The following is a 15,529-nucleotide window of genomic DNA, read 5'->3' as shown; positions in this document are numbered from 1 at the left end:
TTCTCCCCAATTGATGTGGGATCTCACAAATAAATGCGTTTACAAGAGTGTGGAAACCTCTCCGTAGCACACACATTTTTAAAACCTTTAGGGGAATTCCGAAAGAGAAAGCCCAAAGAGGACAATATCTACTAGCGGTGGAATTGGGCTATTACAAATGGTTTCAGAGCTAGACACTAGTAGTGTGCCAGTGAGGAGAAAGGAACGAGTGTCAGCGAGGACGCTGGGCCCTATAGAAGAGTGGATTGTGAGATTCCACATCGGTTGGAAAGAGGAATGAAGTATTAAGAGTGTGAAACATCTCCCTAGTAGATACGTTTTAAAACTGTGAGGCTGACGGTGATATGTAACGGTCCAAAACGAACAATATCTACTAGCGGTGGGCTTGAGCTGTTACAAGTCGTATCGACACCAACAATTGTACAAAATCATGGGTCCATGATGTGCACTCTTTGGTATGGTTCAACCCACATGAAAGCATACCTGCATATGCAGGTTGCAGATTGCGGCGCAGTACTGGCTGCTGCAGGTATGGGCTAATGCGTGGGCCGTAGCAGGTTGCGCCTCGGTTACTCGAGTATCAATCGGGCTGCAAGCGCACGGTTGGGGCTGAGGTGGTGCAAGTGATTGGTTTGGGTCTAGGTAGAATAGTGTCAGTAATGGGCTGCAGTTGGGTAACAAATTTAGGTTCGACCCAAAGTCCATGGACTTCGTCTTCTCTACTCGTTTCCCTCGAGTTTTTCAATTAGTTTTCTCTCTCCAACGTTCGTTTCTTGCCGTTTTCCCTTTGGTTGTTCGTCACTGACCCTTCTTCTTTGCTTCCCACCGAGTGTGGTTATATGCACCTATTATGTGCAGATCTATAAGATTCTAAAATCTGAAATTCAAACCCTCTTTTCCGATGACGAATCACATTGTGAAGGCGTGAGAGCTTACCTCCTATATACGTGCAGCCGTCAGTGATCCCTTTCACAGTGTGAGTTGGTTGTTTCGACACTAGATCTATGAGATTATCGTTGTCGAAGTATTCTCGAAAATCACTCACTCTCCCTCTCTCGTTTTCTCTCTGTGTTTTTCCTTTCTACTTTGCAGGTGGGTTCTGTGACGGTGACTGAGAGGGGTCCAAGAATTTCAGCGCCTCGCCAAAATTTTCGCGCATTTTTTGGTGACCTTGTGTTTTTTTTTATATGTGGTCGGTACAAAATTCAACAACTTTTTTTATTTGACATTTCTTTAGTTTGTTGAATTAAATGTATCTCCACTTGATTTCATCATGTTAGGCCAATAATATCTTGGACTAATTTTTTTTATTATGTTGATTTTTATTATTATTATTATTATTATTATTATAAAGAATTAAGGTTATAATAATAATAATTAAATAATTATGTAGGAAATTTTAGGCGGAGTCGTTGGAACCGCTAGAACCCCAACCAACCACCCACTCTCCATTTGATTCTCAGGCCTCCTCCTTTCGGTTGCAACAACATAGAACTTCTACCCCATTTGACTTCTCCCCCCGTCGAGGTAATTGGAACCAAAGGGTGACTAGACTGCACGTGGATTTCCATTTGAAAATGAGACCGGTGAAAAAAATAAACAAGGAAAACCAATTTCTAACCGTCGAGTAGAGAAAAAAAAACTCATAAGTACTCAGACACACAACCCACAAGCTCTTTACGCTTCAAGTCTAGGCTAACCAGTAAGTAGTTTTACTATTGGTTTGGTTAGATGACTTGTTTGCTGTATGAATGACTCGTGTGCTGTGACCCCCTACATGTGTCATGTTTTGGTATTATTTGACGTGTGCTATGTTATGTCTATGCTACGGTATATGTTATGTCATGATACAAGTTATTATATGTTATAAGTTATACTATGATATGATTATGTTGAACTATGTTGTGTTATCAATATCATGCTTGTTAAGGATATTTAGTAATAAATTATAGTTTACCATATATATTATATTTGATATTTTATTATAAGGCAAATATCTAACATTTGCCTTATTACTATAGTATCTTTCCATTTATTGTTATTTCCATTTATTACTATTTCCATATCCTTGTAATTTATTTGATTATAAATAAGATAACTTTCACACCATTTAAGTGTGGTGGATTAATCAAACATTCACAATGCTATTATAAACTTTGTTAATATCTTCGCTCTATGCCTATGAGACATAAGAAAGTCATGTATGTTAATCATGAAATATGATGACAAGTATTATGTATGTATGTCTTATAGGAAGCTATATCAAGAAAAGAATGGAGTATGACTTGCATCATAAGTACATGTCATCCATCACGATATCATGTACACTGTGATATTATACGCACTCCTTTTGCTCAGTGACTTCCCACACACACACACGCACGCGCGCGCGCATACACACACACATTATATTCTTTGGGGTAGGATTCTCCACAGATTTTGTAAAGGAACTCGGCAGAAGTTTGGACTAGAAAATAGAACCCCGAGAGTTCATCCAAGAATGGTAAGAGGAAGCAATGAACCTACTTTGAACACGCATAACTCCGTCTTTGTTTGGTGTTTAAATTTAAGAAAAATATCATGATGTAGTCGAAACTACAATCTACAACTTTGCTAAAGAAACCAAGTTGATTTGAGTTCAAAATAAAAAAAATACAAAAATTTAAAACTCAAAGAAAAAAACCTAATCAGATCTATGTTATGACAGGATTGATGAAGTTTTGGCGTGCCACGTGTCAAACAGCGAGAGGAATGATGCGTGCTATCAGAAGGAAGACACCCGTCGGGTGCCGAGTAGAACGATGCAACAAGCGTGGCGTGGAGCGACATGTCTCCACCCAGACGAGGACACGCCGCCTTCTACAATACCGATCCAACCCACGTACTTTGACCCAAACTGACCTGCCACCCACTAACCAACCCGATTCAACCCTTTGTCCAAAGAAAACTGAACTGACTAGCCCACTATTAGACAAGAAACCTTGACCTGCGACCCGCGCTTGCAGAATCCTCTCACGCATGGTACTCGCACGGGGCTATCACGAGAAGAATATGTGACGACGTTTGGTAACGCATGGCCTGCGAGTGTATGATGATTTTTGGTCGGTTCGATTTCCTTTTCTAGCTTTTTATCCTAATTATGATGCTAAGTGTACTTTTATGTGAAATAAGTTCTAATCGAGGAAAATCACTTCTTTTAGATACCCTCCTAGTGATAAAAAGAAATATCTCAACATATCTACTTCTCTACATATGGCCCACACATGCAAGCATGGGCCCACCAGGTAGGCTCACACACCCCTTGGGCCTGACTCGTCATGATAGCACTCGCTAACAAGTTTTGCCAGATACTATAGAGGGAAAGGGTAGGCATGATCTCATGACAAACATAAATGCCGTAAATCCTAGTCATAATGTATACGTCTGTACTCATCATAATGGGAATGTATTACAGTGCAAATGACACACAAATATGCATGAGGTTCTCATAGCTTTTAATCATGAAATATTATACAAGACAAGACAAACCTCCATTTATTTATAACATATTAAGTTTGTAAATTATGCTTACATAATTCCTCTACAATATGTAACACATAACATAGTTGTCACCAAACTTAAGCATTATAGAACATTGTTTTCTTAACAACTTTGACATGATAACATCATAGCATAGCTTCTATGCATAGTACAACTTATTGTGGCTCACACAACATGTTGAAGCATACCACATCATAGCATGACATAACATAACACAATATGGAATAACATAGCATAGCATGACATAACACAACATAATATGAGATTATAAAATATATCGTAACATATCATTCATACATATGACACGTGCAATGGCAATGGGGGATGCATCGTCATACATAATACAATTCATCCAACGAAGTCGATCGTGGAGCTACTTAGTTGGCCTAGGTTAAAGTAACTAATTATTCTTGGTACCAGAGTAAATCTGCTCCTTAACGTCCAATTCAACCTCAAATCCATCTTCTTCATGATATCAATTAAAACAAAATCATTGCAAAGATGAGTCACCTTGTATTCTAATTATTGAAGATAAAGAAATATCTCAACATATCTACTTTAATCTCTTTTAATTTTCTCAAATCAAGTCTCTTGCTACATATTTAAGATTCTTAAAATTAAAAATCATGTGGAGCTGGTTTGGTATAATTTTCATTGAATATTTTAAGGTAAGACATATTATACAGATGACGATAGCGTCGGTAAGAAGACCATGGAACTAGTGTTAGGGTAGCTGCCTTTATGTCTTTCAGTAGCCATTAGGTTAGAATACGACATTAAATTATTTTTCCTTTTTGCTTCAAATGCTACATTATTTACTTTTCCACTTTACAACTAACCCTCTACAAGACTTCTCTGATCTCATGACTTCCCTGATGTGTTTTTAGAGAATGTACCGAGGATACCTCCGTCCTGGACAGTAGATCTCTACATAGAGCTTGAATTGGGTACAAATTCATATCACTTGGTCGACCCGTCACCCTGGACCAATAACCCACCTGCCTACCCAACTTGACCTGGCTTCTAGGTCGCACGCATACTTTACTCCGACTCATTATCAACCCGACCCGATCGTGACCCGCACACGTCCACCTCCCCTGACTCTTAAAGGAAATAAGTGCGTCAATAGAAAATTCAAAGACAAGATCGTAAAGTGGATAGATAGGCTCCAGGAGGTTGGAATAGGGGTTTCATAACTGAGTAAATATCCTTTTGAACTTCCAAGCTTTTGTGTACCTCCATTTTGCCTTACAATAGAGAATGAGAAAAACAGTAAACATAAAGGGTAAAAAGAAACACAGTCGAGCAAATAATAACTAATCTTAACAACACTAAACATATGTAAAGGAAATTGTGAAACAAACAACATCAAATGAAGTTATATCACAACTAAGGGTAACTATCATAGGCTCCAGGTATATAGCTCTTGTTGTTCATAAACTTGGGTAGCTAGCTTAGCCTACGTAATAGTTAACTGGTGTCCAAAATTGAGGTGCTATATCATAGAACTCTCTCTTTGTCATGAGGATGCATGGTGTGTGCTCGCTTGTAGTTGTCCATGGGATGTTAGTTGGTGAACTCTTCCCATATGATCACAAGTCACCGAAGGTTGGGGGAGCAACCCCTGTGTGTGCCAACTCCATTGAGTACCCTCATGATCCATGCCTTCCCATAGGACGGATCCACCGTGCAGGGTTATCAAACTAAACTATTAGGCTACACATTTTTAATTGGCCCCATGTCTTGCTCAACGGTACTGTGCCTGAGTGGAAAGAGAAGTAGAAACTCTGCAAACACTGTACCGACTGCTAATGGTCTCGGAGGCTACATTTGTCTTCCTAGGTTGCCATGGTGGTCTTCCAGTTCTCTAGGATGGTGTGGTTGTCTTGACATGAGCTCATGTCTCCAGGTTTCTCAGTTTTGACTCCTTGAGTCTAGTTGGATTGGGAGCATTAGGGGTTGCACCCTTTGATCGTCTCTTACGATTGTAATGTGCTTGGAGTACGGGAAGCATTTCATCCTAGGTCATGTTCTAGCCAAGTTGACACTAACACCCTAGTCTTGTCCAATTTCTACTTTCACTCTACGGATCATATATTTAACCACCTAGAGTTAATGTATAATATCATGCATACAATTTACACATGCTATATTTAACCACCTAGAGTCAATTACAACATACAAAGGTTATTTCAGATATACCTACAACAAGTGTGACAGTTCTCATGCTTATTGGATCATTCTAAGTTTTGGTCATACTAAATCTAACCTCATAGGATTTGATTTTACTAGCATGCATGCATATCCAAGCTATCCCTACAAATATTACTTGCCTAGAAATTGAGTAGATACTTACATAATTTGTCTCATGCCTTCCGATTTCAATTAGTGCTGAAAAGTCACAAAAAATTCTTGAAATTCTCTGGTGGATTCTAATTCAGACAAAAAAAATTGGTTAGCATTAAAATCGTCACACAAACGGAGAAATGACACATGTTCGTGGGTTTCTTCTTACTACAAAATTTTCAGAAATCATAACTATTTCATTCCAATCTATTTTCTTTTCATTTTCGTAACTCTTGATTCATAACTCAAAACAATTTGGTTTTTCATCAATATTGAAGATTTCTAATAAAACTAACTCTTGTGAGCCAATAATTACCCTCTTCTTATTACCTTTGTATAAGAAACAATAATTCCTTCGTGATGAGTACCGTGCACGACTCTTGGCATAAAAACTATTATAGATTAGGATTTAATCTCGCACAAAACCCTCACTATTCCAATTAAATCATATCAATCAGAAGATTAGTGAATTAGAGAGCCGCTTCTAACTTGTTAACTTTTATAAATTATTATCAAATAGAATCTAGATCTGACATGAAATCTTCTCGCAACTCAATGAAGTTAGTAACATGTATTCGAGATAAGATAATTGTCGTCCTTGGCCGAGCATGACCATGTTAAGAGAGATTTAACTATCTCCCACATGCTTTTAGTACTCGAATCATGTTTAGTTTTTTTTTTTTTTTTTTGAAGTGTATGATTGTCCCTAAATTACATAAGGCTCTACCTAACTTTTTTCCTTCTGTTGTTACTAGAATAGTGATCAATCATGGGTCCTTCTCGTTCAATGGGATTTTATTCTTAAGGATTGCACTACATTCTTTATTCATTGCTAGATATTGAATTCCTCAAATTTCTTTCGTGTAGTGAGAATGCCCTTCAAAAACTTAGCGTACTTGCTTTGTGGTGTTGTTTAGATTATTGTAAAAGGTTTTCATTTGTATGCAATGAAGTATTTTGTTATTGGGAAATTTTCTCAGTAATTTCTTGAACCTTTTTCATGCCTCAATCAACGTCTCATCGTCAAATTGTTGAAAAACTACTACTTAATTTATGAATTTGACATTTCTGGTAGGTGGAAAGTACTTGATTAAAAACTTCTCAACCAAAGTGTTCCATGAGTTAATTGGTCCTAGAGGTAGAGTCTTTAACCAAGATTTTGTAGCGTCCCTTAATGAGTAGGAAAATCGACTTAATCTGATCCATTCTTGATTGACTCCTTGAAATCTGGACGAGTCACTTGCACCTACATATGATTTGAAGTGTTAAATGAGGATCCCTTAGGAAACCATGAAATTTCTCAAATGTTTGCAACACTTGGAGAATCTCTGATTTTAACTTGAACATGGGCAACTTGCAATTCATGCTTGATTATTATGCATGGATTAAGTTTTTTCGTAGTACTCTTTCAACCTCAGCTATAATGGAAATTGTTATAAGTTTATATACAATTAAAAAAAAGTTTGTTAAAATTTGAAGTAAAGCCCGTCTAGCTCAGTTGGTAGAGCGCAAGGCTCTTAACCTTGTGGTCGTGGGTTCGAGCCCCACGGTGGGCGTTTTCATTTAGTTTTTCACATTTTAGTAAAAATGTTAAAAATGTTATTAGTTATTTATTAATTTGGCTATCAACATGACCATTTTATTTTCCAAAAGATTACTTTGAAATGTTAAGCATATGTTTTAGTCCTCATTATTTAAAAACAATTTATTTAACCATTTATGTTTTAATATTTTCCAAAAATTACTTTGAAATGTTAAGCATATGTTTTAATCCCTAAACATGTTTAGTTTATGAAAAAACAATTTATTTAACTATTTATGTTTCAACTATACTAGTTTAGTTTATGAAAAACTTTCCTTATATAGTTTTGAGTGAAGGGGCTTCAATTTAGAGAATGAATGTCAAATAATACATCATTAAATTAGATATTCTATGAAAATCTTTATGGATACCATCTAAATTTACCTACTACTTCTTAAATCCCAAATATGTAATGACCGAAATGTCCCCGAGGCCTTTTAAAGTATTTTAAGGTCTAAACACTCTCCAAATGACGTACTACTTATTATAAGACTTATTCCTAAGAACATACCGATTGTTGGGATTATGCCCAAAGCCTCGTAATTAATTATTTAGTTTTTAACTATAATTTTATTATTTTATTATTTTATTTGTAATTTAATTGTTATTCATTATATGAAACTCCAAGGTTATTAATGTAATCTTGAACAATATGTGGTTGACATACAAGAGGATCGTGTTCAAGTAATAACCTAAAGAGTCTATAGTATATGGATAAGGTTGGGTGCCTTATCCTGGTAACACTGTTGATACGACCCACTTTGGAATTGTTACAAATGATTCGATCCAAATCATTCATGCGGAGACATGTATGTAATAGCCCAAAAATAAATAAAGATATAAACCAATAAAAATAATTATAAAAAATAGTTAAAATTATAATAATAAAAAAAAATTAATTAATTAATTAAAAAAATAAAAAAATAAAAAAAATAAAAAATAAACCTTTTCCCACCTCTCTCTCCACTAACCTCTCATCACTTCCCACAATTATCTCCTCTACTGCAAAAAAAAAACAAATAAACAAAAAACCTGCACAAAAAAGAAAGAAACAGAAAACAACCATGGTCAATTTGAGAAGAAGTAAAATGGCTTTGAACAGATTGCAGATTTAGAGATTTTTGTCAGTTATTACGGTAAAATTCTATCTCAGATTTTCTTTTCCTTTATAATGATGGTTATAAGAAATTAATTTAGTTATGGTTATAAGAAATTAATTTAGGATCATATCTTCTTTCCTATCTTACTAATAATCATCCCATGTTCAATTAATTAGATTTTTGTTAGCATGGGATCGGAAGTTAGAGGAAATAAGGTTAGAATCAATAAAATTTAGCTGGCAGATCCATAAATCTGTAAGATAGTAGCCAAATTAAAATTTGCCAATCATATCGGTTTACAGAATGAAAATAAATATAGAATGAGAGTAATATCTTATTTACAGATGTTTACAAAACTGAGAATCTATTTACAGAATGGGAAGGAAAATAATTACCATGAAGGAGGAGGGAAGATTGAGGGAAGATTTGTTAAACAGAATTTAAAAATATAACAGTAGATATCAGAGGGCATGAAACTCCATTAAATTCTGTCTAATAGTAGATATCAGAATTTTAACAAGGTAAATTAGAGAAATAATTGTATAGAGTTCAAACTTGAAACTGATGTTATGGGCTCACATAGGTTGACTTGGATTTCAAAGGATGGAATCGAACTTTCCGTAAGGATATATACGTGACAACTACTTAAGCTAGCCAGGTAAGTGACCTTATTATTGGCATGGTTATATTTGATGTTGACACGTGCCCTGTGGTTCGGCACGTGTCATATATATTGATATGTGTGAATTTTCTGTGGATCGATATGCTTCCTATATGTTATGTTATGTTATAATATGTGGATTGTATGATAATAATTATGGTACGATGTGCTCTAGGAGATATTTGAGATAGGATACGAGAAGGATGCACAAAACGAAATGTAACGATAGGAGTAAGATACATTCATGAAACGTTGGAGTTAGGTTACATACCGGAGTGCTATGGATAGGAGAGATTGATGAAAGAATACGGTTAGGTTATGGGTAGAAAGGAATAGGTTTGTGATAGATTGATGAAACGATAGCATTAGACACTACTACAAATATTGGATTAGATAGCTTCCGAAAAATGCTATCATAGACTTTTTATAGCATTTTTCGTACGTCGTGACAGTCCATGTTATTAAAAGTCTGGAACTTTTTATAGCGTTTTTGTATAGCTATAATAAATGTTATAATATAGTACCAAATATAGCTTATATGCTTTATAGCATTTTTGTTAAAGTTATAAACATGTAAACATAACTAAAATATTATGCTATCATTCATTTTTAATAAGCTATATTTATACTTTTAATCTTATGCTATAACAAAAATATAATTGAAATTTAATAATCTACTTAACACATTACAAAATAAAGTATTCAACTCGATCTATATAAGAATATCAGACTCATTACACTAGCACAATTTTCAAATCTGTTCTTCCCCACCCAATACACAATAAATAGAACAAAAACTCACTATCCCCAATATGTGACATCTTTGATTTTGATCAAATCAAGTACACCAATCCTAAAGGTATTCGAACCGACATCAATGTCTTCTATGTTCCACCCTTTTAGCAATGTCAATTGATAAATTGTTCGTTGTTGCTTGCCAATTAGTGCTTCCTTGCTCCAACAAAAACTTGATCGTTGGGTTGAGGATTAGAGTTGCCTTATCAATTTGGTATCAGAGCCTAAGTTGCATCTTTGTGGCCGACTCTAGGCAATGTCAATTGATAAATTGGTCGTTGTTTCTTGCCAATTAGTGCTTTCAAGGAATCCTGCAACATTATCAAAGCATATATATCAGTGATTCGAAAAGAAGTGCAAAATAGTACCAAAAGGTTTGACATAAGGTGATTCGACGAGAAGTGCAAAATAGCAACAAAATCTAAATATCATATAAAAGTAAAAAAGAGAATAGAACATTATTGTTCATCTTATATATGTAAGCACGTTTCATTTCTTAAAAACAGAGTATAGAAACATTAGTTCAAATACTTGCATTACAGCTTTCAATTAGAATTGAAAGGGGAGGGCATTGTCCACTCAAAGTTTACGAGGAAAGAAAGAGCATTACGCTTTTTGATTCCCTTGGTTGAAAACCATAACTTTGTAATAAAACCCAATCCTTTCAAATAGCCCTTTTTGATGAAGTGTTGTCCTCATATGATAAACCAAACAGAACCATTAAAAAAAAAATTGATATTATGACGAGTAAGGCCCACCAAAAAAAACTTATTAACCAAAGAAAATTACCATACAAACTAATGAATTCTCTTGAGAAAAAAGAAAAGTAGTCTTTAAAGGGTCTACAAATATTCTTTCTCCTAGTCACTCCAAGTTAGCAAACAAAAGTCAAAGACCGAAATCAGTCTAACTGGTCTTTAAGTTAGGAACAACTTCTTCTAACTGATCTTCTAATTTATCTAAGATCTCAGTTGAAGAAATCCTCAAAATCAAATAAGAAGAAGAATGTGTTGTTGGAAGACCTAAATGCAAAATAACAGTAACAGTAACAACAGGGCCACACAAGTTCTTGTTGTTGTTGTGTGAAAGTGAGTGATCTTGCCGATCATGTATTTAATAAGTTATACACAAGGAAGGAGAAAAGGAGACCTAATATATCAAAGGAAAAAAAAAAAAAATCAAGGAAGGAGAAAAGGCTACAAAAATTTAGTTATACATAATACAATAGGTATTTTGCTCATGGAATTTATATGCAGTCCATCAATACGTGTATAAACTTCTTCCTACTACTTGATACTTGCAGAATATGTAACCCGTTAACATAAATCATTCCTACCGGTAGAATGTGCTTGAAATAACCTATGAATTAACAAATTCCTCTAAACTTAATTACTTTGTACTCTTAGGCTTATTTTTTTTGTTTGTAATCTTCATGTGGTTCCTCAATTTGGGCATGTATTGATTGAACCAACATAATGAAAAAAAAGATAGTTTCTTGTATTATGTTTTTATTCCGTTGATGTAACTCACAACACTACATTCAACCTTTTAACACAAGACAACAACTACATCTACCTCACAGAACTCACCAATCTACATTCAAAGAAAAATTCTACAGCTAGGAAAATACACACTTAAAAGTAAAGTACATTACTTAATGAAGGACTAAAGGACTGAACTCACAAAAGTTTATTAGCGTGTACTAAATGTAAATGAAAAACTGCATTATTTAGTAGTAGTTCGATCCTTCAATCTAACTCACAGACCTACATTCAAAAAGAAATTAAAAAGGAAGATACAGAGACAAATCACTTATAATAATTCATCAATGAAATTCTTTACAAAGTGAGCCAACAAAGAAGATAATAGGAAAAAAAAAAAACAACTAACCTCTATCTTGGATTGTTCAATCTGCAGTGAGGTAGGAGATCAACAATAAACTGTATGCCTCCTCTCAATGCCACCATCTTGAGATTTGATGCAAATCAGAGAAAAATTTTGAAGCACGAAAGAAAGAAGGATGGATCTTGAGGGAAAAATTTTGAAGCACGAAAGAAAGAAGGATGGATCTTGAGGGAAAAATTTTGAAGCACGAAAGAAGGAAGGATGGATTGTTGCGCGAGAGAAAGAAGGCGAGATTTGGTTTTGCCCTAGGGTTTGAGAGAATATGGGTGTCTAGAGGGAAAAGAGAGAAAAAGAAAGTAAGGCTTTTATACGCGTGATTAGGTTTTTAGGGATAACATTAAAAAAAAAAAAAAAAAAAACCTTTATTTTCTTTCTAATTTATAGCATCTTTTAGAAAATGCTATACAAAAAAGCTATAAAAGATGGTATTTGTTGCAGTGAGAGTACGTTCTTGTGACGATATGTTTAAGGTACGTCACGTAATGATATGTCTATGATTGGTATAAGAACGTTAAGGCTATGGTGAGTTAGAGAACGATATGACTATGAAGTGTTTACGTTATTAACTTGGTTATGATATGATACATTGTATGCTAGATTATGGTGCTTAAGTACGAAATCATGTGAACGTGAATGTATGTTATTCATGCTACTTAGTTGATGTGATATGAATGCATGTGACGATGTGTGGCCCTTGTACGATTATGGCTTGTTGTATGAGTATTGAAATGTAACTGAATGAATTGTATGACATGAAATACGGTAAATTGCATGATACATAACCCTGCTAGGAATATGTATGATATGTAACGAAATGAGAATGAGAATGAGAGTGACATGTAAGCATGAAAACTTGACACGGGGTTATGTTCATTAAATGATGTATGTAGGACTAGTGGGACCTCATGCATATTGTGTGATCATGCATTTGGGGGGAAACCCCTATCCCATCACGAGGGTACGGACGCGTACATCCAAATGGCAGGACAACGATCGTTATGCCCTGCATAGCGCTGCCGTGACGGTTTTAGTTTTAACGGGTCCCGATGGGCCCCCAGAGCATGCCCACCAGCTAGGGACAGTGGCCCAGCGGTGTGCGAACTAGCTGGTGAGCCCATACTCGCACGTATGGGTTGCGTGTAGAGTATATGGTACACGTCCACGATTACTTGTTAGGATTGCACCGTAGGGAAAACGAAACGAAACAAAACGAAACAAAATGAAATGAAACGAAATGAAACAAAATGAAAGATAGGTCCCATCATTTCATTGCATGTGATTGTTGTATTTAACCCCAATAGTGGGGTCACTTACTGAGTATTTCTTTAAATACTCAAGCCATGTGCTACTACATTTTTCAGGTTAAGGCAAGGCATTCCTGTACGGCTGACGACGACATCGCAACTAAAGATCATGGCACATGCATAGGATAGTGGCATTTATATTCTTAGAATTAGGATAGAATAGGATGTTTTAAACTTAAACGCTTATTTATTTTATTTCGAGTCTTTTGTTGTGTCGTTTTAAAGATGTTTTCGAAACATGTAAGTGGGGGTATCCTATACAATGAGTTTGTATAAGACTGGACCAAGTAATATTTAATCTCTCTTTATAAATCCCTTAATTGAGAAGATTAATATTTCACATGATGATCATATGCGATCTTAATCGTGAGTGAGTTTTTACTTTGAAATTGTTCCATAAGGAAAAAGAAAAATCTACTTTATGAATTCTTTCAAAATCAAAAAATTATTACACTGGTAATCCTTACAAAACAGAAAAGAGACCTACGGTAGATATCTAAAACCATTTGGAATGGCTTCAATTAAAATAGTTTTATTAAATTTGAAATTGTTAAAAAGAAAAAGATCCTAAAACCAAGATATGTTTGGATTTAAATTATTGTATTTTAATTCATTTTTAATTTCTAAGATAGGTTAGATATGCCCGTCAATTTTGATTTATTTTTAATTTAATTATGCATATGATATGATGTATGTTTTATATTGATTGATTGAATGCATATGGTATGTTATTTAGTTTAAAATCTCATCATAGGGTTGAGCGTAATCATACATTTTAATTTTTTTTTAATATAAATAAATTGGAAAATTAAATTAGGATATTTATTCCTTAAATTGAATGCATGACATTTACCCAATAGAATTAGAGTATGTTCTAATATGATTAGAATTTTGAGTAATCTATCAAATTTAATTTTAAACGGTTTAAAATGCTAGAATTATAAGATTATTCAATAAGTGAATTGGTTTTTAATAGGATTAAAAACGGTTTAATTCACGTATGTTCATTAATCTAATAATTAATAGTTAATTAAAGATTAATGAATTTTAAATAAAAATTGACTAGGAAGGTTCTGGCTACGCTGAGGTATTTAAGCTGACTTTTGATAAGCGCCTACAATGCTGGAATTTGCAAATCTAGAGGTCCTTCTAGAATCCTTGCAAAACGCTCACAGAGAAAGCTAACTTAACGGATTGATTCCAACCAAGAGCTGGTTAGAAGATGAATGACTCTTAGATCGAACTTGGAATCTATGATGGTCACTCTTAGATACCAAGACAATTCACTCCAGAATTAGCTTGATCAAAACTAATTCAATGAATCGGTTTAAACATCAAATCTAAAGCAAGGTTTGAAAAAGAATAACACCAAAAGGGTATCAAGAAAACACAAAGGTTTTTTTTCTGTATTCAACAAAATCCCCCAAACATGAGTATTACATGCCTTTAAATAGGTCTAAAAGGTAACCCTAACATAATATAGTTCAGCCACCCACCACAAATTACTAATAAATGCTATTAAATACAAATTGAAGCAAATAAGGCATTAATAAATTTCCTTAATTGGTAATTCAACTACAAAAGGCAAGTTCTAATTACTTTCCATAAATTTCCTTAATTGGTAATTGGACTACCAAATGCAAGTATTCTAATTACTTTCCAATATAAGCCACTCCATTATCTTCTTGATTTGATATGCTAATGCTATAAAGATTTTTGGGCTCAAAAGTCTTTGTTTCAACCGGTACACTAGCTAGCTTTTGAAGATGCAATGTATAGGCCTCTTGAATCTTCTTAACCTTGCTTCTTGTAATCGGTCCTTCGGGTACATGAAAAGGGTCAGTAGTTGAATTCATATCATCCTCCCTTTCTGTAAAAGGATTTGTCCTCAAATTAAGGTCTTCATTCCCTATATCAAATGGAGTCAAATCAGCCACATTAAAAGTTGAACTTACATTGTACTCACCTCTGAGATCTAGCTTGTATGCATTGTCATTGATTCGCTCTAGTACTTTAAAAGGACCATCTCCTCTTGGTTGAAGCTTTGACTTTCTCTGACTTGGAAACCTTTCCTTTCGTAGATGGACCCAAACCCAGTCACCTTGTTTAAAAATCAATTTTTTTCTCCTTTGGTTCTTGTGCGTGACTAGTTTTTGATTTTTGTTTTCAGTTCTTTCTTTTATGTCTTTGTGAATTTTTTTTATGTATTCGGCTCTTGAAGAAGCTGCATCATTAGCAAACATATTAGGTGGCAAAGGCGATAATCTAGAGGAGTTAAAGGATTAAATCCATACCA

At 34.6% G+C, this 15,529-nt stretch overlaps 1 non-coding gene and 1 pseudogene across 1 annotated transcript; one reads left to right on the top strand and one right to left on the bottom strand.

Moving 5' to 3' along the window:
- LOC111436620 overlaps positions 1-15,529 on the bottom strand; it is a 71,682-nt pseudogene that overhangs the window by 2,166 nt on the left and 53,987 nt on the right.
- On the top strand, positions 7,370-7,442 carry TRNAK-CUU. Its single transcript has one exon. It is a non-coding gene; the product is annotated as a tRNA-Lys (tRNA).

Source organism: Cucurbita moschata, unplaced genomic scaffold (assembly GCF_002738365.1).
Source record: "Cucurbita moschata cultivar Rifu unplaced genomic scaffold, Cmos_1.0 Cmo_Scf00057, whole genome shotgun sequence".
NCBI lineage: Eukaryota > Viridiplantae > Streptophyta > Magnoliopsida > Cucurbitales > Cucurbitaceae > Cucurbita > Cucurbita moschata.
This window is presented reverse-complemented; position numbering and strand designations above follow the sequence as displayed.